Source organism: Amphiura filiformis, chromosome 2 (genome assembly GCF_039555335.1).
Source record: "Amphiura filiformis chromosome 2, Afil_fr2py, whole genome shotgun sequence".
Taxonomy (NCBI): domain Eukaryota; kingdom Metazoa; phylum Echinodermata; class Ophiuroidea; order Amphilepidida; family Amphiuridae; genus Amphiura; species Amphiura filiformis.
The window spans coordinates 87,439,127-87,465,844 of record NC_092629.1 but is presented as its reverse complement, the minus strand read 5'-3'; the positions used below and the strand labels follow the sequence as shown (position 1 = coordinate 87,465,844).

Genomic DNA, 26,718 nt, shown 5'->3' with positions numbered 1-26,718 from the left:
ATGCTCTGCTCGCTGGGCCACAACGTATCAGATGAATGATTACCGCATTATCATGAACAAGTTTGTTCGATCTTGTTCATAATTGTATGTGTCGATAGGTTTCACCCTTTAACTACACGTACCCTTAATGATCAGTGATAATAGTCGGCTTTTACAGGGATGGCGCTCTCTCATTTCCATGAACTCCATAGCGCCATTAGGCGAACGTTTACGGTATTTTGTCACTATTAATGTGTAAAATTGTATGTTTGAAAAGGCCGAAAATTTGCGAAATGACGGCCCAATTGAAGCCATTTCGTGGACAAGTTTTGACCTTTATAAATTACCCGTTATTGCTTTAGCTGTAAACATAAAGTTGCGCACGCAGGGGTGTCTGGGGGGGGGTATGTGAGAAACTTTTGCAAAATGAAGACCTAATTGAAGCCATTTGGTGGACCATTTTGGCACTATTATTGTGTAAAATTTTAGTTTGAAAAAGCCGAAAATATCAGTTGCGAAATGACAGGCCAATTGAAGGCACTTTTTTTTAAATGAATTATTGGTTTAAACATCAAATGGTGGGTGTTAAATACAGACACGAAAACGGGCACTTGTTTGTATACACAGGGGTGTCTGATGGGGATATTCCCCTCAGGTTTGAAATTTTTTTAAATGAAGGTCAATTATTGAAGCCATTTAGTGCATCGTTTTTACACTTTATATCATTGCTTTTTGAAACAAAAAAGGGCCCGAACTCAATTTGTAAAATTTTAAATGTTACACTGACACTTTATAGGCCTATGCATGGATCGATGTTGAATTGAAGTCAGCACAGAGTCCGTCTTAATAGGCCTTTGGTGACAAAATGTGACGGGCTCTACATATCGGCGGGCCCGTCTTAATTTTCACATGCTTTTGGGCAGAGAACCCGCCTTCAAGCAAAATAATCACAGACCTATATAGATTGACCCGACTGCGATTTAGGCATGGGTCTACTATACGTGCAATTTAACATTTTCCTTTCTCCCGTTTCTCCCTTTCTCTCCTTTTTTCCCTCTTTCTCTTCTCTTCTCTTCTCTCCTTTCCTCTCTTTTTTTTTTTTTTTTGGGGGGGGAGGAGGATAGGGGGCAGGCCCGCGGCCCCCTGAATCCGCACCTGCCCAAGTGGTCTCTTATTAAACATGTTAAAGTGCAAATTCCATATGAGCGCCATGCCACTCCGTGACGACAATTTTTTAACGGAACTCATGATTTGGCTGTGTGCGCCCTTGTGTTTCATAGAGAAGGCATGGGGTCTGTATAGCGTGTCATGGAATGATGATGGGTACTAAAGATCAAAGCCTTGACGCCATGCAGTGAGACCTTGACCCCGGATTTGATTTTTCTCTGGTATAGAAATTTGTGGCAAAAGTAAGTGAAATGTGTTAGTAAAAGTATAGAAATTTTTGGCAAAAGTAAGTGCAACTTTTGGGCAAAAGTATGGAAATTTGTGGCAAAAATAATTGGGATTTTTGGGCAAAAGTGTGGAAATTTGTGGCAAAAGTATGTAGGATTTTTTGGGAAAAGTATGGAAAATTTTGGCAAAAGTAAGTGGGATTTTTTGGCAAAAGTGTGGAAATTTGTGGCAAAAGTAAGTGGGATTTTTTGGCAAAAGTGTGGAAATTTGTGGCAAAAGTAAGTTTATTTTTTTGGCAAAAATGTGGAAATTTGTGGCAAAAGTAAGTGGGATTTTTTGGCAAAAATGTGGAAATTTGTGGCAAAAGTAAGTGGGATTTTTGGCAAAAATGTGGAATTTTGTGGCAAAAGTAAGTGGGATTTTTGGCAAAAATGTGGAATTTTTGTGGCAAAAGTAAGTGGGATTTTTGGCAAAAATGTGGAATTTTGTGGCAAAAGTAAGTGGGATTTTTGGCAAAATGTGGAATTTTGTAAAAGTAAGTGGGATTTTTGGCAAAAAATGTGGAATTTTGTGGCAAAAGTAAGTGGGATTTTTGGCAAAATGTGGAAATTTGTGGCAAAAGTAAGTTGGATTTTTGGCAAAAATGTGGAATTTTGTGGCAAAAGTAAGTGGGATTTTTGGCAAAAATGTGGAAATTTTTGGCAAAAGTAAGTGGGATTTTTTGGCAAAAGTGTGAAAAATTGTGGCAAAAGTAAGTGGGATTTTTTGGCAAAAATGTGGAATTTTGTGGCAAAAGTAAGTGGAATTTTTTGGCAAAAGTGTGAAAAATTGTGGCAAAAGTAAGTGGGATTTTTGGCAAAAATGTGGAATTTTGTGGCAAAAGTACGTGGGATTATTTGGCAAAAGTGTAGAAAATTGTGGCAAAAGTAAGTGGGATTTTTGGCAAAAGTGTGAAAATTGTGGCAAAAGTAAGTGGGATTTTTTGGCAAAAGTGTGAAAAAGCAAAATTGTGGCAAAAGTGTAGAAAATTGTGGCAAAAGTAAGTGGGATTTTTTGGCAAAAGTGTGAAAAATTGTGGCAAAAGTAAGTGGGATTTTTTGGCAAAAGTGTGGAAAATTGTGGCAAAAGTAAAAACTGTTGGAAAAAGTAAAACGTCTGTTGGAAAAAGTAAAACGTCTGTTGGAAAAAGTAAAACGTCTGTTGGAAAAAGTAAAACGTCTGTTGGAAAAAGTAAAACGTCTGTTGGAAAAAATAAAACAATTTTGGAAAAAGTAAAACAATTTTGGAAAAAATAAAACAATTTTTGGAAAAAGTGGCACATGTCGTACACCGTATACATGTATATCCTCAAAAATATTTTGCTTTATTTGACATTTTGCTTGTGACTTTTTGTGTTATTGCTTGATGTGCACCACATAATACCATGAATACAGTTGGTTTAATTGTGATGTGTATATAATTGTGAGTCTACTGTGTGCTTATAATTAATTTTTCACCAATGTGTGAAGGGGCAAGGGCATGGAGCGAAGGCTCCATGCAGGCAATGAGAAGTAAGGTGCATTTTTGATACAGTTTGTGTGGCTCAGTGGGTGGGTGTATTTTTATGATGGGAAAAGTTGCTAATGAGCAGTGGCGGTGCCAGGGGGGCATTTCAAAGACTCAACTCAACTCAACCACTGACCAACCGTACACAAAGATCATATACCCATGAACAGGTAACTCCTGAAGGTGAAAACTGTATGTACAGGGATGTATCAGACCATTTGTATCAGACAGCAGTCATGTGGGGGTATTTGTGTGTGTGTGGCCATGTCTTCAGAGTCTATGGTGTGGCACACTACATGTAAACTCACAGTTAACTTGCGCCCAGGGACTGGAGAAGTGTCACTATAGTCTGTCCGCTTAGAAGTACAAACCAAATCTGTGGCATTGGGGGTCGATGCTTTGCGTCACACGCGAGCGTGATGCGTAAAGAGCGTGGTTAACAAATCGCGCAGCAGTTGGCGCGCCAAAGAAGCATTGCACTGAAATAATTATTCTCATACCTCCAGTTTCCGAGGTCTATTTACTTTGAACTTCTATGTGGACAGACTGTATAGGCTGCGTGCAGCATACAGGATAATGAATTGCAATATATTCAAATACCTACGTACATTATAGAAAAATAACATCATCATCAATCATCATCATTATCATCATCGTCATAATAATGATAATACTAACAGAAATTCACCTTTAATTCTAAACATCTTTTCAAAATTGTCCCACACAATGTGCACTTAGTAGTGTGCACACACAAACTACAGATAGCTTTGCTCCAAAGCCGACCTATTTTCCACCCAATAGAAGAAAAACTGAAAAACCATGCCATATCCCCTCTGACCACACACTAGTAAAGACCGGCAGTCGTTAGTGGACTTTCGCGGTTAGTGGGGTGGGGTCATCAGTGGTCTTTCCTGCAGTGTGGCCCTGTTGTGATGTTGGTGAGCCACTGGCTCGCTTCGCTCGCGTGCCTTGCCTTCGGCAAGGGGATAGTGCAGTGGTCTGTACTTCTGAGCACAGATGTGTTGGTGACTAAATGTAGTTTTGCCTTAGCATGCTTAGTACTGGTAGTGATATCATGTTTTACTATACATTTTCTTCACTTGCTTATTTTACTCGTGGATCACTGGATCTTCTTAAAGGGTACACCGAGGGCTCTGGCCAAGAGCTAACTACAGACACCTTATAGCCCTATGGAAGAGTACCAGTTTACTGAGTGGGAGCTGATATGTATGGTCCAGTGTGCATGTTTCTCTCTTTCAAGAGTATTTAATGGATTGGAAAGTTCCAGAACTCCAAGATATTATTATATGCCCAAATATTTTATAAAATTATACATTTAATTAATTATCAATTATTTCATTAATGATTTACAATAGTTTACAATAATATGATTCTGCTCAGTGACAGATAAATCTCAATAATTTGGTGGATATTTAGGATTATATGACAGATCACTGATTTGAGAGCCCCCAATTAATTTGGAAAATGGCCAAATAAGTAAAGTCAACAAATTTGAGATCTATTTTGACATTTTTCGATAATCATTTTACATGGATTTAATTGGACAGGACTCGGACCGGACTTGGCTTTCTTATTGTTATTAACACATGTTTTGACAATAATATTTGGCAGTTTTATAGAATTGTTGACTATTTTATCTAAAAACTTGGTGATTTTGACAAAATATAATTTTGACGATTTCACAAAATTTTTTGCGATTTTACCAAAATGTTGGCGATTTTACAAAAATTTTGGCGATTATACAAAAATTATGACGATTTTACAAAAAATTTGGCAAATTTACTAAAATTTTGGCGATTTTATAAAAATAACGGCGATTTTACCAAAATTATGGCGATTTTACAAAAATTACGGCGATTTTACAAAAAGTTTGGCGATTTTACAAAAAATTTGGCGATTTTACCAAAATTTCGTCGATTTTACAAAAATTATGGTGATTTTACAAAAAGTTTGGCGATTTTACAAAAATTGGGTGATTTTAGAAATATTTAGGTGATTTAACAAAACATTTGGCGTTTTTATGCGAGTCTGCGATTTTAGGCGAATTCCCGCGTTTTCCCTTGTGACATGGGGCCTCTGTTTGATACCTTTTAAATGCACAATAGACGTAAAATTGCGGTGGTTTCAGTATAGAATTCTAAATAGAATCTTAACCACCAATACCTTCATGTATAAAATCAACCAAAGAAATAACAATTTGTGCACATTTTGTAATGAGGAATCTGAAACAATTAAGCATATCTTCACAGAATGTAAAAAGGTGAAACCAATTTGGGTTCAGCTACAAACCTGGTTTTTACAAAAAGTTGGTATTCCTGTTACCTTAAATCAAAACCATATTCTTTTTGGAACAGACATAAAAAGAGTAATCATGCTGTAAATTTGATTATTATCTTAACCAAATTTTATATTTATAGAAGAAGATGTCAAAATTCGTCACTCTCCTTTTTACCTCTTCAAAAAGAAATTGAAAATTATCACATTCTGGAAAGATTTATTTATTTAAAAGACTTAAATTACCAAATATATCAACGTAAATGGCAGGTTTGGAGGGGCTTATTTAATTAATGCATTCGATGATTTTTGTCTACACTATTATATTTGAGAATTGTGCTGTGATAAATTGTTCTGTCTATTTGTTTTGTATTGTTGTTGTTTTGTGTTGTATTAAAAAACCCGGTAGAGTAAGATATGTAATATGTTTAAGGAATGAAAATTTGATTTGCCGGAGAAAAAAAAAAAAAAAAAAAAAAAAAAAAAAAAAATTATATTGTATGTGATTTTTTCTTATATTATTGACAAGATTCAGTGGCTTAGCCAGGGGAATAGAGGGAAACTACCGGTACCCCTCCCTGGTCCCTGGCCACCGAAATTTTTTCTGATACTAGAATCTCAACTTTGATGGAGGGAGTCAGGAGGGAGGCAGTCAATTGGGTCATTCACATACAAGTATGTAATCATGTATAGCTTCAGGCCCATACGCAGTATTTAGTTTGGGTGTGGATATGTGGTACTTCCAAAGAGGGGATCTTTGAATTAAAAGTGCGCTTGTAAAAATTAGGAATTAAACCCCTAAAATTATCAAACTTTTTTTCCCAGTTTTGGACCATTTCATTGAAAAAATATGACTGTTCGCATGATGACGCAATAGCATCACGTGGGATACCTGCTTGTGCTACGCTTTCTGAATTGGAAGTTTTTTTTTGTTTGTTACGGTTAGGGTTAAGGAAAATTTCACACAGATACTGGCAACGGGACTCGCAGATACAAGTTTGCATTATATTCGCTTCTTTATTTAATTCTTAAAAACCCACAAGGGGCGTACAAATATGTTGAGTATAATGGTTCTTAGGCTTAATTTCAAAATGTTTGAACCAAACTTATAATAAGTCCAGGTTCTACGTAAAGTTTGTACTAAACTTATGTAAAATGAGTATGTTTTATTTAAATGAAACTTTAAATGAGGTATGATTAACACCTGTATAAGGTGGTACTACACCCCCTGATATATTTTGTGACTAATTTAGCATTTTTCTCAAAAAAATAACTTTACACTGGTAACAATAGTTATGTATGTTATAAGGCACAGGTTATAGGGGAAAGGAATCCAATTCCTTTACTGAAATTTCTGTGATTCAAGACAAGTGGTTCATTATATATGTCAAGAAATGAGGTACATATTCTAGCGGTACCTCTTTTCTTATCATAAATAACATACCGCTTGTCTTGAGTCACTGAAATTCCAGTGTAGTATCTGAATTCCTTGCCCCTATAATATACATAACCTTTGTTACTAAGTGTGTTATTATTTTTTTAGAAAATGCAAAAATAGTCACAAATTTATCAAGGGTACAGTACCACCTTAAGCAACAACAAAAATATAGTTTGATTTACTTGTCCTCAATCCACCAACCGACCCACAATTTGCCAAAATCAGGGTCGGCCCTTTAAAAAAAATTAATTTAGTTTTTAGTTTAAAATGTTCAGACTAATTTACCATCATATTCTGTTTTCTGTACCAATACCTGGCACTACATTTTATAAACATGTAATTTATAACCAGTTATAAAGGGAATGGTATAGAATTACAGAATATCATGTCTATCATGATAATATTATACAAATATATACTGCCATGAGAGGTTCTGGTTAAAACTATGGCCCCGAGGTGAGATCAATAGTATTAATTGATATCAACGAATGACCACAGTTTTAACCAGAACTCGAATAAAAGGCAGTATATATTTATTTATATACTTCATTAATATGTTCTTTGTTCATTAATTGGTTAAAAGATAATTATTTTACGTTTTGACTCTCCAGCTTCTATCCTGAGTGAATAGCACGACCAATTTAAGCACAACCTATATTTTGCCCTCAAAAAAATCGAATAGGCTAAAATCGGGATAACCAATTACAGCAGCGCGAAATCACGCTATGGCAGTTTCGCGTGCGTGAACTGTTCCGTCGCATCAAATGCGCGCACGCGGAAGGCATGTTCAAAAGTACTATTTACGGCTCATCCGGGACATTGCAAATACTATTTACGGCTTAGAGGTACTATTTACGTACTGATGGTAGAACTATTTTGGTCATGTGATCCACTTTTAACCAATCAATGAACAAGAATATATATTAATGAAGTATACAATATTTGATGTGATCTGTGAAAACCCTTCACATGGCAACATTCTGCATTTTGTGCACAAAAAACATGGAAATATAGAACTCTTTTCATTTTGTACCTGGGATTCAATGTCAAAGGTTATGAGCAAAGAAGGATTGAAAAAAAGATTTAGCCTTTATTACCTTTATAAAACAAAATAGGATAATGCAACTGTTGCAAAGGGTTTTCACAAATCACATCAAATCAAAACAATCACTCTTTTTATATTTGTGCTATTTTTTCCACAACATATGAAATGATTGAAATACACATTACCACTGTATTATATAAATATTTAACTTTATTTCTTAATGAAAAGTGTGCCAAGGTTTGGGCATCAACGTCTAGGCCTTGTGCCTGCGTGTAGCGCACTATAAATCTCTGCACATTTTTTAAATATACAATCCAAGCAAACACAATGTTTCTACATATTCGCTTAAGGTTATAAGGTTAGAAAAGGTTGCGACAATGTTGAAATGTTGTTGCCGGGTTATATAAAGGCTATAAAACATTTTCATAACATTCACAAACACTTCGAAAACTTACTGCAAAACATTCTAACATAATGTTATTTAAATGTTGCAAACATTTTGACATTTTATGATCCTGTAGTATTTTTTTCATACACACATTTTAAAACGTTTTCAGTCCTTCAAAAAACATGACATGTTATTTAAAACATTTTGACCAAAACCCAAAATATAACCCCTTTAGAATATAATAGGGTGTTTCTTTTTTCAAAGTCTGTAATTGGTTTGTGTTATCCCTCTCTTGTCTTGAAATGTTAAGTGTTTAAGTCCCATTCGGGGATCCCAGCGAAAGTGTAAAAAAACTAAAACTGTTAATAAATTAGTTAAAAGTGAAGGATAAGTCGTTAAAATTGTCATTTGGTATTTTTGAAATGAAAAATTTGGCAAAAACAAAGAAAACAGCAGTATTGCAAAGTTGAAGTCCCATTCAAATACATGTAACTAATTTATATACTGTCAGTATAAAAATGACAGATTCATGTAAATGTCTTATTTTGTTTCAAATACACAGCTTTTAGCTGAACCACTAGCAGGCTATGTTAGCACATATATGACAATGACAATGGTACCAAGATCAGAATTTTGATGATTTTTATGACTGTCCTGATGAGCAAATCACTGAATGGGCCTTTAATTTCATTAAAACATCCTTGATTGCCCCAAAATGGGAGTAGTCATTTAAAGGGGTATTTTGTGATTTTTACATTCTCATTTTTAGGGTATAGTTCAACAGATATCCACAAAAAATCAAATTTCAGTTGATGCAGACTGAGAATTTTACAAGTTATGTAATTATTACCATACATGTATTATAGTGCACCATAGACTACTGTGTTGTAATTTGGGGCTGTCAACAGTCCGGAAATACAAATTGGTCGATGTCATCAGACAATCAAATCTGAAAGACAACTTATGTTGTAAGCACACAAATTATGATGGAGTTCCAGATTTCTCTTTTGGAGTAAGTTGGGATGTGGATTACAAATGTCTCTTTAAGCCATTTGGTCATCATTATATGGGGCTAAAATTGAGCAAATTGTTCTTGAAATTTACTGAAATAATGAGGTCCTGTCGATTTTTTGGCAACAATCATGCGGATGTGCCATCATTGAATGACTGTGGGCCACCAAACACCCCTTCCGCTTTTGGATTTTCCTTCACCATGTTTTTCAGTTATCTCAGCTATCATAATCTGCTTGTGCTTGTTTGCCATTAATCGGGTGATGGGTATGGGCATAGGTCAATCAAAGGTAAACATGGGGATCAAGTGTCCACTGCTGTCCAGATTTCAATAAAAATGCATGGTCTCAAATTATTTGTAAAATGTAAAATAAATTCAAATAAGGAATAGTTCGCTCTGTCTAGCATGCTTCGTTTTTACTGCCTAAATTTATGATTTGGTCAACCCTGTATAGGCCCTATTGAACATGACCTATTTTGTAATGTTTGCCATGAATCAAGACATCCTAGATGGTAAGAACTACAAACCACTTTGGGATAAATTTTGTTGAAATCAGAGCACTTTTACATTTTGTATAGTTTGTGGCCAAAATAACTGACCATATACTGGCTTTGACCTTTCTGCTTGTAACTCAAGAATGGTATGTTGCAGACAGGTCAAATGCTATTTTTTCTGAATCCTTCACATTGGAATACTTAAGTTAGTACGGTTTTTAACAAAATTTTGAAATTTGACCCATGCGTTGACCTTTGAGCAATCTTTACGCTATACCAATCACCAGATTAATGGCAAACAAGCACATTATGATAGCTGTGGACCTTTGCCAACAGAAAAACATGAGAGTGAAAGTCCATATGGACAAACTAACCTAGTCAATTTAACTGCTGCATCCCCCTTTATGAGATTGTTTTATGTTTGCACTTTGTACAATATATTACCATGTATCCTTGTTCAAAAAATACCCAAATCCTAAAGGTGCATGTAAAGGCCCATTTAGTGATTCTTTCATCAGGGGTTCGTAAAATCATAATTCAGGTTTTGGCACCTTTGTCAGTGTCATGTGCTAACATAGCCATGTATTTTAGACAAAGAAGACATTTTACACAAATCTGTAATTTCTCTACTTCAGTAGAGAAATTAGCTGCATGTATTTGAATGGGGCTTCCCATGCAGCTTCACCTTTGTCAACACTGCTGTTTTCTTGGTTTTTTGCCCAATTTTTCATTTCAAAATACCTGAATTACTTATCCTTCACATTTAGGCAAATTATGAACAATTTGAATTTTTTTACACTTACGCTGGAATCACTGAATGGGCCCTTATTAAATACAAAGAAACATAGAAAATGTTTATTACTCTAATACCGTAAAACCCCGTCTACAAGCATATATAGTGTATTTTATAAAACCTTAATTAATTCGAAGCAAGCGTTAATATACCAATACAATAGATCGGTCTTAAAATAATACTTGTTTGTATATGTTTGGATCCATAATTTATTTGCTCAAACTCCATAATGGCGACTGGATTAATGTAGCTTTCATCAGAAGCACACTATATGCTTGTAGACGGGGTTTTACGGTAGTCCATTTGGCTTCCTTGAGAGAGTGATGTCAGAACTTTGTTGGAGTAAAATGTACATCATGCGAACAGCGAGCACAGACGTACCACCTTTAGTGATTGCACCTGTAAACATGCATTTTCTTTGGGTCACTGTGTACACACGATTTAATACTACATGTATGCACACTAGAGCACACACTGATATCACTTTCTCGAAGCCAAAGGACTATAATAGCTATTGGTCATAATCATAGACTGTAATAGATAGGCCTTACATTGGCCAGACATTTTAGAACTTTGCAATGAGTTTTAGTAAACATTCAAATTTACAGTGTATTGGGGTTTGTACATGAGGTCAAATTTATGAAATTTACTACACAAGTAACATTTGTACTTCAATTGATGCTCAAAGCAATTGTCCAGTGTTTCCCTGACAAACTTCCATTTGATAAGACTTAATTCACTATTTTTGCCATATTTTGGCCATGTTGACTGTTGAGCTATGATTAGTGAGCATCTGCACATCTCAGCTTTAGGGACAACAATCCATTATTCAATCAAAGAATTTACAGATGGGAGCTTTTTCTTGTATATTCGACACAACCACCTTACATTCTATGTGTGTCAAATGTGATGACGAATCCATCAGCCACTTTTTCTTCCTGTCCTGCTCCAAGATCTCCTCTTCCCTCGACCTAAAATACACAATGATGCTCTTGCTGTCTACCTGGAATGACCTGTCTCCTCTTAGGGTATAACTTATCTCCAATTACATCACACTTCATTTCCTCCAATTATGACTGGGCTGAAAATTGAGAATGTTAAAATATTAGAACATAAATTGAACTATTGTTTTATAAGAACTAAAAAACTAACTAAAACAGTAGCTACTGACAAGTATAGGGAACTTTAGATGGATCTAAAAAGCAGTGTTGCCAAAATTTTTCAGTGTCAAGGCGTAGCGAATTGGTTTGACATGCTGCGAGGAATGACTCTCAAGTAGCCCAATTTTTAAGATTCCAACATAAGTGACCAATATCAGATATATGGGCAGTTCACCCGGATTTATAACGTAAATCACCCAATTGGGCGGAGAAGCAATTCACTTTAAAAAAACGTACGAAAGTTACCGACCAAACAATAAATGGTCACAAAAACCCATTGTCATTCCATTTTGGAGCTTCAGAGACTAAAACCTTCATAATTTGGCTGAATTGAAAGGAAAATAAAGTCAAGTTACTGCCGCGACCTGACTCTTGCAATGCAAAGTAGCCCAATTTTAGGCAAGTAGCAGAACGTTTATTTGAGTATCAGCAGGTGATTGCCAAGTACATGTAGCCCAATTGTGCACCTAAGGCACCACTGCTGAAAAGATTCAAGAAGTGTACACAACCAAGGAAATTAAGGGGGTTCGAAACGATGTTTCTGGAAAACAGAAACTGAATTTAGAACCATTTGAATAGATTGAATAAGTTAAGCTAAATACACTGAGCAGAATAGTTTTTGTTTGAAGGAAATCGGACATACGGTTGTCAAGATAAACATGTTTTTAGTTTCTTTGTATTCTATTGTTTTTGCCAATATATTGATGAAGTTAATGAGGAAAATTGGCAAAATGTGCTCATGAATATTCATATTTGCCAATATTATACCAATATCTTATGAATAAACCTTCATACTACTTTTATTTTATATGATTTTGACATGAAACTTTGCCAATGTGTTTTCTATGGCTAAAACATTAACATGTGATTTTCCGCCATCTAATTTGCATATTTGCATAATTAGCATTATACTTAAGGCAAATTAATTATGCAAATATGCAAATTAGATGGGCGGGAAAATCACATGTTAATGTTTTAGGCCATAGAAACACATTGGCAAAGTTTCATGTCAAAATTCTTAAAGGTAAAAGTAGTATGAAGGTTTATTCATAAAATATTGGGAACATATTGGCAAAAATTAATATTAATGAGCACATTTTGCCAATTTTTTCTCATTAACTTCATCAATATATTGGCAAAAAACAACAGAATACAAAGAATCTTTCAACACAATATCTCAAAAACCGTTTGTCCGATTTGGCTCAAATTTAGAATTAAGATTATTTTGCATATCTCTCTGCAACAAGTCTATTTTAATCTCAATCAGAGCAACTTGATTTTGCCTTTCGTACCACCTTAAACAAATAATAAATGATTAAAAAGACAAAACCTAAAAGTTGGATGTCGCTGTACAATGTAGAAATTAATCAGTTTTAAAATGTGTTTTATAACAATTCTTTATGACATGAAGCAATACTCCTGACAGCTTGCAGTCTTTACATTATTTACTATAGATGTTTCCAAATTTTACCAAAGTAAAGCATCAAACAACTAATTTAATAAACAACAGTCACAAAACATTGGGTGATCAGTGTGCTTCCCATGACAATGGGACGCACAGGGAGGGGGGGGGCTGGTTAATCGCATCTCATTACTCATGTGTTGTTGCTACAGACCATAGGCGTAGATCCCGGGGAGATGGGGGGGACAGTATGCAAATTAAGGAAAAAAATCAGGTCATGAAATCTGGTCATCCGCCAACATTTTTGGTCATCCGTATATATTTTTTAAAGTTAAATTAGAACATTGCACATTAAAAACCCTTTTTTATTTAATCAACCATGAATGATCCTAGCAACTAGAGCTCTAGGTCAAGTAACACTCCAAAGCGATTTTTTTTTTTAATGTTACAAAGTATGGGCATCCGACGGATAACCAGCAGTGAGTTTCTGGTCATCCGCCAGCAAATCTGGGCTTTAGGATGACCACTTAATTTACACACTGTGGGGGATAAATCCCCCCAATATTTTGCCTGGGGGATAGTTCATACAATCACCCCCCTCCCCCAATGTTGACACCTGTATGTGGGTTTCTGACCAAATTTACCTCATATTTGGCCATTTTAGCCCCCCAAATGGCAAGTTTTGCGCGCTTCGCACAAATATATTCAACTTTTGCACTAATGTTGCCAATACGGGGTGGTCCAAAAACAACTTTACCCAATTAAAAAGGTTCATATCTCAAAATTGAAAAGTCTGCTTCAAATTGTTTTTACATATTCATAAAGAACATCCCCTTAACCCTAACCCTGCTGTATACTACAAAATACTACTTGATATATGCGCTATTCATGCGTGCATCCCACGTGGCAGATCGAATCGGCAGATCAAAGAGGGAATTGATCGGCCAAGCCTAAAGAGCTGACAATAAAAAAGTTAAAGAGACTATCTCACCATGAATTCCAGAGATCGTTCAAGGTAATGATCACAATGAATGGATACCACAAGCAGCAGAGCTCCTGCAGAATCAGATGACAGATGCCAATGTTGCAGTTCTTCGACCCCAAACTCATGTAACTTCTCAGGTAGAAAAAATGCTGCAAGACAAAAAAGATACAGAACCCTGTCAGTGGCTATGTAGAAGTACATTTGACTATATATGCATAAATGCTATACAAGACTGTGTATAAAACTGAACAGTGAACATAACTTGATGAAAGCTGGCTAATGACACCAGGAACCCTGTAACCAAGTGGGGAGTGAGTGGAATCATTAGGATGAAATGCAACTCATGTAGCGTGTGAACGTACTAGTGCAGCAGCAGCGCGATATAATCAAAAATTGTTTGTACTTATTGAGGGTAGTCCGATTATTACGTCACTTTGACAGCGAATAGATACACAGTCAGTCCGAGTCGTATAATTGCATATATCAATACCGAGGAAAGTGGATTCGGTCAGAGAAGATGAGAATCTATTCTCACCTTCTCTGGTTCGATGCCCTCAAGGCAAATGAATGGGTACTTCCCAGGGGGATGAGACTGCATAGGGTTAAATGTCGGGACCTAGGTCACAATTTGAGAAGAGATGAGGTCCGACCAACGGCCATTTGCGGAAGTAAAATGTCACATCTATGACATTTACCATAGTCTGCCTATTAGGAAGATGATTATATATCCTGCATATTTAATGCCTCATCAGTTAGGGATCAAATCAAAACTCGACTGCCGGTAGCCCGCCGGTTCCGTCCGGTTGGCAGAGGTCATTGGTATATGAATATTCAAGAAAGCATGAGTAGCAACCGCCGGTTTGTTTAAGCACATAAACCGGAGAGATTAACAAAATGTTGATATGTTTATTTCGCGATCACAATAGCACATACTTGAAATTTCACGGTCACAATAGCACATACTTGATTGAAAGTACTACACGGTGATCGATTTTTCTTAGTCGTGTCACCAAAGCAACTTAATTTTGGAAATGATTTCTTGTTTATGGCTAAAATTGCTTGAATATATCACCATTGTTTAAATCAGTTAATTTCAGTTCAGAATAGTGTTTCAATGATTTCTATAGGTTAAGTAATTTAGAAGTTGTGAATAATTATTTTGTGAATCACATAGGCCTGTATTGGTGATGGACAATTATTATTTATAAACTACTATAGGACGATTTCACGAAAGGTCATTAGTTCAAATCTGCCTCCAGAAGACATGATGCTGCATAAATCAAAAAGAAATCCCCAGTTGAAGTGATATTGATTGACTCATTTGCTTTGTACTTCAACTGCGGATTTCTTTTGTGATTTATGAAAAAAAAAAAAAAAGCAACTTCAATGCTAAAATGAACAAAATTGAGGACAATCATGTCCTAAAATCGTGCCAAAGGAATAGGGGTCTCAAATTTACAACAAGCCGGCGTCAATAAAATTGCAATTCCCCCTATTTTGGCAACAACAATGTTATGATCCCACCACCGACACCCCCCCTAAACAGGCTAAAATTGTATTGAAATCAGTCTTTTTGAATAAAACAAACACACTATCTGTGGTCATCTTATGACTCTCTACCCCCCATTTTTCTTTCCAAAAAATATATGACCCCCCTGTATATTTGGGACACCTCCACCTCTTCCGAAGGAAATGATAGCCCAAAATGGGGTTGATTTTTTTGCGGGGAATTTGGGTCTAAAATAGACCAAAAGGTAGATTTTGTCACAACATTTCTGTCGACTGAGCAGGGAGGGACTGAATTGTCACACTGCCCCCATGGCTAATCTCCATTGGTGCTGATGAAGGGCGCGGTGCCGAGGGGTGATGGGATTCGCATATATTTTATGTATCTTGGAAAATCATTAGTTCTTCTTGCACATCACCTCAACGAGCCTGGTCAACATCATTGTATGCCCAATATACCGGCCTAATATGGCCTATATTATGAACTTCAGCATAAATTCATGAAGCGCCATTCAAATATAGCACAAGGCAGCTATTAGTAAACTATGTAGTTTACATTTGCCCAAAGCTGCTCTGTGTTTAATTTTGTGAATTAGGACTCTGAAAAAGTGAAGAAATCAAGAAACTATGAACAGGGCAGTTATGCAGAATGAATCATAAGCTCAGCTATCATTTTCTAAACATATTGCATTTCAAGTAGCTGCCTTTGTATTCAATGTTACAGCAAAATACCTTTTGATAGGCATGTGACTCGACCCCTCGAAAATGATCAATTTCAACCAAATTTCACACGAGGGGTTCTAGGAAGTGGAACACCATAGGGGTAGGTAATAAAGTCTGCACAAAAAGTAACTCAGCTGTTATAAATACGCCTATAGATTCAGAACTAATAATTGTTTTCACAATATTTTAAGGGGGAATAATACCCTGATTTTCATCAGTACCCCTCTTCTTTTTTTTTGTTGCAAATTTATGAAGTACATAAATATGTTCATCACCTCATGTCCTGAACTTATAAAATATATCTACATACAAAGTGTTTTTAAACCATTTTAGTAAGTCATTTTAGCCCTATATATTTTTTTTTTACTGTATCCTAGTTACTCAGATGCGTGTTTCATAACAAACCATAATTTATTCTATTCAACATGTTCAAGTAGGGTACATGAATAGAATACATTAAATCCTTTGTTATACTCTATAGAAAATCTAGTGGTGCATGCAAAATATATAACACTGAATAAATTAAATAAACACTTACACAATGGATGCATAGTCATTAGTCAATGTGTTGTTAGGAGAAGAAAAGGCTATTAGGTCACCGTATGTCAGGTTATAGGTCAATTAGTTCAGGTCAAATTTAAGCATCAATTTTGAATACACATGTGAGAGTCTGTGATATCATAATGAGGCATAATTTTGATATTCTGTCTTTAACTGGATATATATCGAGAAGTGCAAGGTGGATATGATAATATACCTTGGGATGTAAATGGTGAGTACAATTTAGAATGCCTAGTTGAGATGGATTTCACAAATAAATATAAAATAGTTACCAAAATCATAAAAGTTAAGCTTACGGAAAACTACCCAATATGGTGGTATAGAAAAAAAAAAATACAATTTTTTTCAACATTGCTGTAGTATGGTTGTGGTAACCTGTTACCTGTGGCTTAATTAAGTTTCAGTGAAATAATGTCGCAAGTTAAAAATACAAAATATAGCTCAACATTGAAAATAGAAGCATTTTAACCAGTTCCTTTTTTTTGATAGTTGTGGAGCACCAAGTTCATGAAGTCATAAAAGAAATCAGGAACCACTTATTCCCATTTTACATATCAACTTTATTTCCCTAATGTGTTAGCAACACATATCCAAAATTTTAACGAAATCCGTTGATAGTAAGCTTTCAAAAATGAAGTGAATTTAAATCATCAGTGATGTACCTCCTTTTGGCTTCTACTTTTAAAAGCATGTAAGCTACGTTGATATCGATGCCACCAATAAAACGAGAAGATTTGCCCCTTCATTTTGCATACCACTTTGTCCAATTTTTTTTTGTAATTTCTTCACAAAATGCAAAAAAATGCAAAAAAAATCAATGGGTGTATGTAGTACCCCCTTAACATAAAAAGAAGGATGATTTATTTACGCGCATTTTGATACCCCATTTGTCCAATTTTGTTCAATATTGACAATAAGGAAAATACCCCAATTTGAAGTAAGCGCGAAGATAATGGCGGGCTTTACGTGTGTACAGTGCTGGCATTATAACCATTGATCGCTGTAAACTGCAACTTTTAAATTCGGGTATTTTTCTGTAAAAGCACTACTGTGTTGTTAAATATTGAACGACATTTGCCGAATGGGGTATCAAAATGTGTAAATAAATCATCCTTCTCTATGTTGAAATATTGTGAAAACAATTATTAGTTCTGAATCTATAGGCGTATTTATAACAGCTGAGTTACTTTTTGTGCAGACTTTAGTTCAATGCTAACAATTTAGAAAATTTGAGGGCTACCTATGCACCCAAGCCTCAGTGTTTGATTTACCAAGAAAAAGTTACTTGAATTTGTGCAGGTAACATAGATAATCTACCTGCACAAAGTGAAAGTAACTTGCACACAATTTAACCATATAATAAGAAGTTTGTGCCATGAAACTAATCATCTTTTTTACGGTTGAAAAGTAAAAATTGGTGTCATTTTGTAAGGGATATTTATTACTTCTTTGATTTAGAGGCACATTGCAGGTTTCTGATTCAAACATATCCAACTGTGTAATTTACTACTAAAATTCTACATGCACTTGTGCAGGTACATTTGAAAAGTTACCTGCACAGAATTAAAGTCACCTGCATATGTGCAGGCATGCAGGGACTGCAGGTGGTAAATTGAACACTGCCTCTAGTAAGCAGTGTGGGTACTGGGCATACCTACATGTACGCTTGCATACATTAGAGTCACGCGGTAGCCGTGACCAGCAAGTTTTTAAAAAAAGACCGATAAAGAAGACTAATAACAGATGCTCCCTATGAGACTATATTTACACGTAACATTAAAACACTTGACTTCTATTGTTCGATGTTATTTTTTTTTTTTCGCTGGGTACAAAATGTATCTAAAACCATGCTAAATGTTATTTACAGTCACAGGTGTAATATCGTGACAACTCATTAATTCCAAAAGGGCCACCAATCCTACAGTCAATCATTGTTCGTAATAAACAAATATTTTTGCTTCCATTTCACGCGGTATTTCATAGCGAAAATTAGTTGCAAATCATACTGATCCAGAATTTTTGGACACTGCTACAGGTCTACCTGGTTATCACCTTCACACTACTTTTTCAGAGTCACTTCCAAATATACCCTAGCAGTTTCCTGGATACCCTACATACAAATTCTGAGCCCCATTCGCCAAAAAAAATCTAGTTTTTCACAATTCTTTTGTTCTTATCGGACGACGCATCCATTTATATAATAAACGCTGTATTTCAACACAGTATTTTACAGCAGAGGTCCGTGGCCTAATGGTTAGTGCGCTTGACTCCAGATACGCTATCCCGAGTTCGAAACCCGGTGACCAACTGATTTTTTTTTTCAATGTTTTATTAAACAATTTATTGTCATTAATCAAGGATAACATAATTTTAAACATCCAGTGCTATTGTGATATTATTTTTTTATTAAAGCAAGTTGTTTGATTCTCATGGAAATTTGTTTTTGTGTTAAGGGATCTAAAATGAGCGTTTATTGCGTTTCGACAGTATTTTTTGTGGGACATGAGAGCACCTCAGACCTATCGAATTGCATTCTGAATACGAAGCATGTCTTTTCTGATATCAAATAATTTTCATTTTTGAAAATCACAATATAATACAAATTTTATGACAAATTATAAAAATTCAATGTTTTTGAATTTTTGATATATAACAGTCCTCGAAGTAAATTATATAAATCTAATGACATATTCTTAAAGTGTATGTAGGGAGGAAAAGCCGACGGTCAATTGAAAATTTTAACCTTTCATATTGAAGATATGGATTTTTTCCCCAAAAGACCTAATTTTTTTTGGTGTTTTGGGAAAAAAAAATCCATATCTTCAATACGAAAGGTCAAAATTTTCAATTGATCGTCGGCTTTTCATCCCACCTACATATACTTTAAGTATAAATCATCAGATTTATAAAGTTTACTTCAAGTACTGTTAAATATCAAAAATATCAATTTTTAATGATTTGCCATAAAATGTGTATTAAATTGCGAATTTCTAAAATCAAAATTATTTGATATCAGAATGACATTCTTCGTATTCAGAATGCAATTCGATATGTCTGATGTGCTCTAATGTCCCACAATAAATACTGTCCAAACGTTCATACCCCAGCCCTTAAGGGCCTATTTAAAAACACAGCATAATGTGATACAACACCATCAAGGATCAAAAGAAATCTGAATAACACAAGAAACCAGATCAGGTATTATAGGGTATGCAATACGACGTTACTCATTGTTATTCTCATTAAAAATATATTTTGTCCTACCACGGGCAAATTCGCATGATAATAGGACAATGATGATTGTGATATGTATGAATGATTGTTCCGCTAGTATGGAAGGCCAGCAGGAAAAAAAAATATCCAAATAACATTTATCAAGCATATATAGTACGGAAGCGTCTATGTGACACAACTTGACAAGATAATTATCTTGCCATGTCGACTTATTATCAGCATTATGTCAACATGACGATATAAAATATCTCGCAAGACAACTGAACAAAGAAGTCAATATGGCAAGATAAATTATCATGCTAAGTCGACATACCAAAAATGGATGTCTTCTTCCCGAAATAAATTATTATGCCAAGTCAATTTAGCAACAAATTAATATCTACATAGCAGGATATTTTGTCACGTCCAGTTGACTTAACAAACAATATAAGTCAACATGGTAAGATATATTATCATACCAAGGAATAGTAATTTTTTACTCCGTATAATTTAAATTATTGAAAAGCATCCTCGGGATGTAGAGGAGGGGCGGCCGAAATTAAAGGTAAAATTAAATCTCAAAAGACCGCCGACAACCGCCGCTCAATAGGGATATCCAACCAGATTGCCCCGCAGGGTTACAAAGAACCGCAAACCGCGGAATTTCGATATCCAGCTAGATTGCCCCGCAGGACTCAGGAACCACAAATCTTGAAATATGGATATCCTGCAAATTAAAACCACAAACCGCGAAAAACCGCCAACAACTGCCGCTTAATAGAAATATTCAACTATATTACTTCGCAGGGCTACAAAGAACCACAAACCGCGAAATTTGGATATCCAACTAGATTGCCCCGCAGGGCTATAAAGAACCATAAACCGCGAAATATGGATGTCCAACAAGTTTTAACTATAAATTAGCCCTCGATAGAGGGCAAAGCTTGAAGGATTAGGGAAATTATAACCACGAACCGCGAAAGTTGCCTTAACAAACAATATAAGTCAACATGGTAAGATAAGTTATCATACCAAGTAATAGTAATTGTTGACACCGTATAATTTAAATTATTGAAAAGCATCCTCGGGATGTAGAGGAGAGGGCGGCCCGAAATTAAAGGGAAAATCTCAAAAGACCACCGACAACCGCCGCTCAATAGGGATATCCAACTAGATTGCCCCGCAGGGCTACAAAGAACCACAAACCGCGAAATTTGGATATCTAGCTAGAACTCAGGAACCACAAATCTTGAAATATGGATATCCTACAAATTAAAACCAAAAACCGCGAAAAACTGCCAACAACTGCCGCTCAATAGAAATATCCAACTAGATTGCCCCGCAGGGTTATAAAGAACCACACACCGCGAAATATGGATGTCCAACAAGTTTTAACTATAAATTAGCCCTCAATAGAGGGCAAGGCTTGAAGGATAAGGAAAATTATAACCACGAACCGCGAAAGACCTCCAACAACCACCTCAATAGAGATATCCAACTATATTACCGCAGGGCTACAAAGAACCACACACCGCGAAATATGGATTTCCAACAAGCTTAAACAATAAATTAGCCCCGATAGAGGACAGGGCTTGAAGAATAAAGGAATACCACGAACCGCGAAAGACCGCCAACAACCGCCGCTCAATAGAGATATCTAACTAGATTGCCTGCAGGGCTACAAAGAACCACAAACGGCGAAATTTGGATATCCAACTAGAATGCCCCAGTGCTACAAAGAACCACGTACATTTTAGTTATAGCTACATATACTCGTATTTTTTATTGTCATAAATCAAGGATAATATTATTCAAACTTCTATTTTTCGCTTTATTCGTCTTATGGAGTACTTCGTAACCGGATGACTTTTCAAGCTTGGAGCTACTCGGCTTCATTCATAAAAAGAAACGAAATCTACCAAAAAAACGTTGACAACGTAAAAGCAGCAAGTTTAAAAAGCCCCACCTCGGCTCACTTTTTGAAACTTGGTCCCATTTGTAAAATATACTGATTTAAACTTTGTCATAATTATCAACTTAAAACATTTCCAGAAGTGTTATGAATCTTTAATGTGCCGATGCGATATATTACTTAAAAGTTGTTAGCATTCTGGAACGATCAGAAAGGTTATTATGTTGTTCTTGGCCAATATCCTATATATGTTTTGTTTTATAATAATTATTAAGTTCATGATCAATGACTGAATTAAACGAATAACAAGTAGGGATGTTAATGGCAATGATGCTAAAAAAACACCGATTTGCTGTTGATATTCAAAATGGGGCCAAGTTTCAAAAAGTGAGCCGAAGTGGGGGCTTTTTAAACTTGCTGCTTTCTTTACGTTGTCAACGTTTTTTTGGTAGATACATCATTACATGTATCCCCGGTATGTACAAAATGTATAATATTTTGCAGTAAACTTTTGGCAACCACATACTACAGTGATGTCACAAAGTTAAACGTGTATCGTGTCGGTGCAAAGTTATAAATTGCCTCAGCAGCCAATCGGACTTGCGTTGAAAAGCAGTACATACACATACGCTTAAAGTACGCTCTCGTCAAAGGTTTACTGCAAAATATAGCTAGTATTACAATCAATACATGGGATAGCATACATCATATGCCATAAGATTCATCCATGGATGTTGCCCGATGAGGTATTCACACCTCCGTCACTACCATTTCCACTGAATTCTCCGCGATTCTCTAAGATGTCTTGGGAAGATTGGTCCAGGGCACACACATACAAAATACCACTTTTTCACATAATTACCACTTCCTACCATTCCTCATGTGAAGATCAGACTTAATTTAAGGTGAAAGACCTTGCAATTTTCTTAACAGGACTTTGATATTGTCGTTTTGGACACATCATTTTCCATTAACAATTGTTAATAAACTTTGAGAGTATAGCTTTGGTTCAAAATGTGTTGTTATTTCTTCACTTCTTGATTCATAACAGGTGATAACTTTTAAACTTGAAATGGTTAACAAAAATTAGCCAACTAGCAAGCTTTTAAAATCTGTGTGCCACTCCAACACAACCCGGAACAAGGCACCAGACATATTTTTGAATTATAGGCTTCTAAAGATGACATTCCATAAAAAATTCAAATTTTGAAATTCTTAAAAGGGCTATTTCACGTTAAGTGTGCACTTTTCAAAATGGTGCTTCAGCATTTCTGGTTACCTGAATTTGGAACATTATATAATGTGGGTGATTTTATTAGATGGGTGTTATGGAGGAGAAGCTACAGGAGCATTTTCATTAAATTCTGACAACTTTTTATATCAGATTTTGCATTTACATGCATTTTCAACACATTTCTGGAGTCCCACTTCATATTTTGAATGTCTTGTGAATGATTTCTTAGCAATATACAGTAATAAGCCTCCTTTGTAGCTATTGCTTTGGTAACAAAGTATGAAGCATACACAATGCAATGCAAGTTATTTGGCATAAATTGGTCCAGTATTGCGAAAATTATGACCATTTTTGTAATTATGTAGATTCTGCGTTAAACAAAAAAAGCGATGTCCTCTCCAAAACAAGTACTATCAAAATTGAAACTAAATTGGTAGTTCCTGCCAAAACTTGCATCTGTAGAATCTTCAGGGTGTTCCGCAATCATAAAACAGGACAATTAGTTCTGAGGATATTTGTATAAAATATCACAACCTGCCAGTTTTGGTGTCTTGATTCCGCGTTAAAAGTGTGTCCTCTCCAGAACAGGGGTAAATCAGCAATTGACACAAAATCAAGGGTAAATGTTTCACTTTATTTTAACAAAATTAACCTTCTCCTCTCTCTAACAAGACACGGCATTAGTTTTTAATCACAATACTCAAAGTAGCCAATATCTGATGATATCATGTTGTTAAACAGAATGTCCTCTCCAGAACAACTAAACACTGTGGTCCGAAACAGCTCAAAAAAAGCATGTACCGGTACTTTTATTTCAAGTGAATGTTTCATCTAGATATTGACAACACATCTAAAGTGAACATTTGTAGTCAGAAACATCTATTTTCAAGATATGTTTTGATGGTGAAAGTGTGGATTTCATGCCTCACCAAATAGCTGTGACCTGTGTCTGGATTTACAGGAGCCTTCATTAAAAGTAAAATACAAGAGATGGTATGCTTTTCTAGCAGTATTTGTGTGTAATAACATCTGATGAAAACTTTTAGACTGATGAAGATAAGTATGCTGCTTGAATATCAGTGAAAAAAGTGCAAAACTGATTGTTAAACAAAATGTCCTCTCCAGACACCCATACGTTGGAAAGCTCAGAAAACACAAGTTCTAATGAAAAATATGGGAACTTGACAATATTTAATTAAAACACATCAGAACTAACATTTATGATAAGAAAAATGATACACAAGAGGATATACTGTTATAATAAAGTAAGAGTTTCATGTTTTTCAACAATCGTTTAACTTGCTTCTGGATTTGCAGAAGCCCGCACTTTAATTTTTAAACAAAAAAAAAATGTCATGTAGAATGATTAAAAAATGTGTATTATCATCTAATGAACAATGTAAACAAATGAAATAATTTTGACCCATACATTATTTGAACTACAAAGCACTGAAGTGGTTAATGTTGTTTTGTTAAACAAAATGTCCTCTCCAGACGCCATGCATTTTCCCATTGAAACTTTAGTGATGAATTTAACAATGTTATTGATGATCCCACGCTCTGATATTTTGGAATTGAATTTGGTACATCATAACGTTTTAAAAATCATAGAATTTTTATGAATTTAAGGACTTCTAATTTTGACCCTCTGTGGGACTGTAAGTGTACGCTTAACGTGAAATAGCCCAAAAGTTAATGGTATTTGACTGTGGGACTAATAAGTGGACTTAGTTTAGAATGTGCTTGGTGCATGTGCTTAGAAATTTAAAGTTTAATTGCTATCTTCAGTAGATAGCATTGGAAGCATGTACCCTAATGATTGCAAGTCAAAAGCATGCTTATGTATAACTTAAAATGTTCATCCCGGGTGATCTAAGTTTTTCATAGAAAGCAATTTTGCCAAATGTCAAATCACCATCACATAACAAATGAATACAAAATCATCTACAAACCTCACCAGATTTTTCCTTGAAGAAAGCCATGGGTAGGTCTGCTGGAGGTTGAATTACAAAATGTATTCATTCCATTACTTCTATCAGGAAATTTGAATTGCATTTGTCCACATGATGTTGGGTTATTTTTCGGTAGATTTGATTACAAGCCAGGTGTTGAGTTGTTGTATTATCATCTTCAGATCCTCAGATGTAGTTTGGTAAGCCAAAAGAAGATTTTTACCCAGGTTCTTTGGTGCTTGTGGTCATTTTTTAATTTATTGCTCGTAGAGGGTCTTCCGCCATTCTGAAAAGTCTTCAAGAGTTACTGAAAATTAAACAAATTGAGTTGATTGTACTTGATTCAGTATCACATGTAATGCATAACATAGGCATGAACTGTTGTACAACACCTTTTGTTTGAAGAAACTTTTGAAAAGAAATAGTATCAAAAATTGGGCATGTCTATTTTGCGTAAAAAATGTGAATAACTGTTTTTCTCAATTTGTCAAACTCAAGGTAGAGATCATTCAGCTGTTTCAATATTATTACATAGTTCATGCCTTGAATGTTGGGCTTGTTAAAACAAAAAAATCAGCAAAGCTAACAAAACTTGAACCATGAGTCTCACACTACTTTTTGCGATTGTGGATTGCCTGCTTATGCAATGAACTTTGGTAAAAGAAATGTCCCCCCCCCGGCCCAGACACCACCATCCCTCACCCAGGCTGAGAACTTCTAGCCCTGTTCACCTGAGAACATTTAATCAAAACTTCAATGAAATATTTGACCTCAGATGACCTCCTGTAAGTCCTGTTACCTTGAAATAACCTACAAATTACATTACATCCAGGCTGTGCACAGTGTGCATGTACATCAGATTCAAATTCAGATTTATGTGAATTAGACCTATTAACGTGATACATGTAGTAATTCTTATTTATTTTCCCAAATTTAAATTGCATTTGATAAAATAAAGTAATTGTCAGTTTCAGTTTTAAAGGGACATTTGTTACGGTACCACAAATACATTTGGACCCACCCAAAGTGCAGCTATGACCCAAGTTTGGTTGCAATATCATTTGAACTGCTCACCTGAGATCATTTAACAAATACTTTTTTGCAACCAAAACTTTATCCAAATTTGTCACATACATGTACAGCCACACACACAGGTGTCATGTGACACACCCCTACGCACCCCGACATTCAAAGCAAGGAATTGTGATACACATGTGCGTATTGTGTGTCTGTCCCGGCATTCAAAGCGAGGACATTTTAAGTACAACACATTCAAATTGTCTGTATTAACATGCATTCAAAGTGAGATAATAGTGTACTCTATTACCCCTATGGTATAGGGCCGGGACTGCTCATGGTCAGTGAGGTCTGAAACCTAGTACGCTCTTGTGGAAAAATTGAGTTAGCTTGAAATTCCCCTGGACAAGGAACTATACTGCTAATTTGTATCATTGTAACCCGTACAAAACTCGGGGAGCTGATCCTGGTTGCGAAGGTTATTTGTGGAATTACCAGCGACAACCTGTAGGCCTAACGTGTGCTGAGGCTTGAAATTATTTTTTAATTTTCATGAACTAAGTGACTCCGGTACCAATTTAGTTAGATTTATTTAAGTGGAATCTTTAATTATATTTACGTATGCAATAATGCTTAAAACTACACATAAGTTATAGTTCTGTATGCATG

General features: G+C 35.5%; 1 long non-coding RNA gene across 1 annotated transcript in view; it reads right to left on the bottom strand.

Moving 5' to 3' along the window:
- Window positions 1-10,123: 10,123 nt before the first annotated feature.
- The window catches only part of LOC140146774 (uncharacterized), a 29,560-nt gene continuing 12,965 nt past the window's right edge, over window positions 10,124-26,718 (bottom strand). Inside the window, exons 2-4 of the long non-coding RNA XR_011858304.1 lie at window positions 25,033-25,339; window positions 13,938-14,080; window positions 10,124-11,465 (exon numbers count right to left, since the gene is read on the bottom strand). This is a non-coding gene — a long non-coding RNA (uncharacterized lncRNA). The remainder of the gene's footprint in view (window positions 11,466-13,937; window positions 14,081-25,032; window positions 25,340-26,718) is intronic.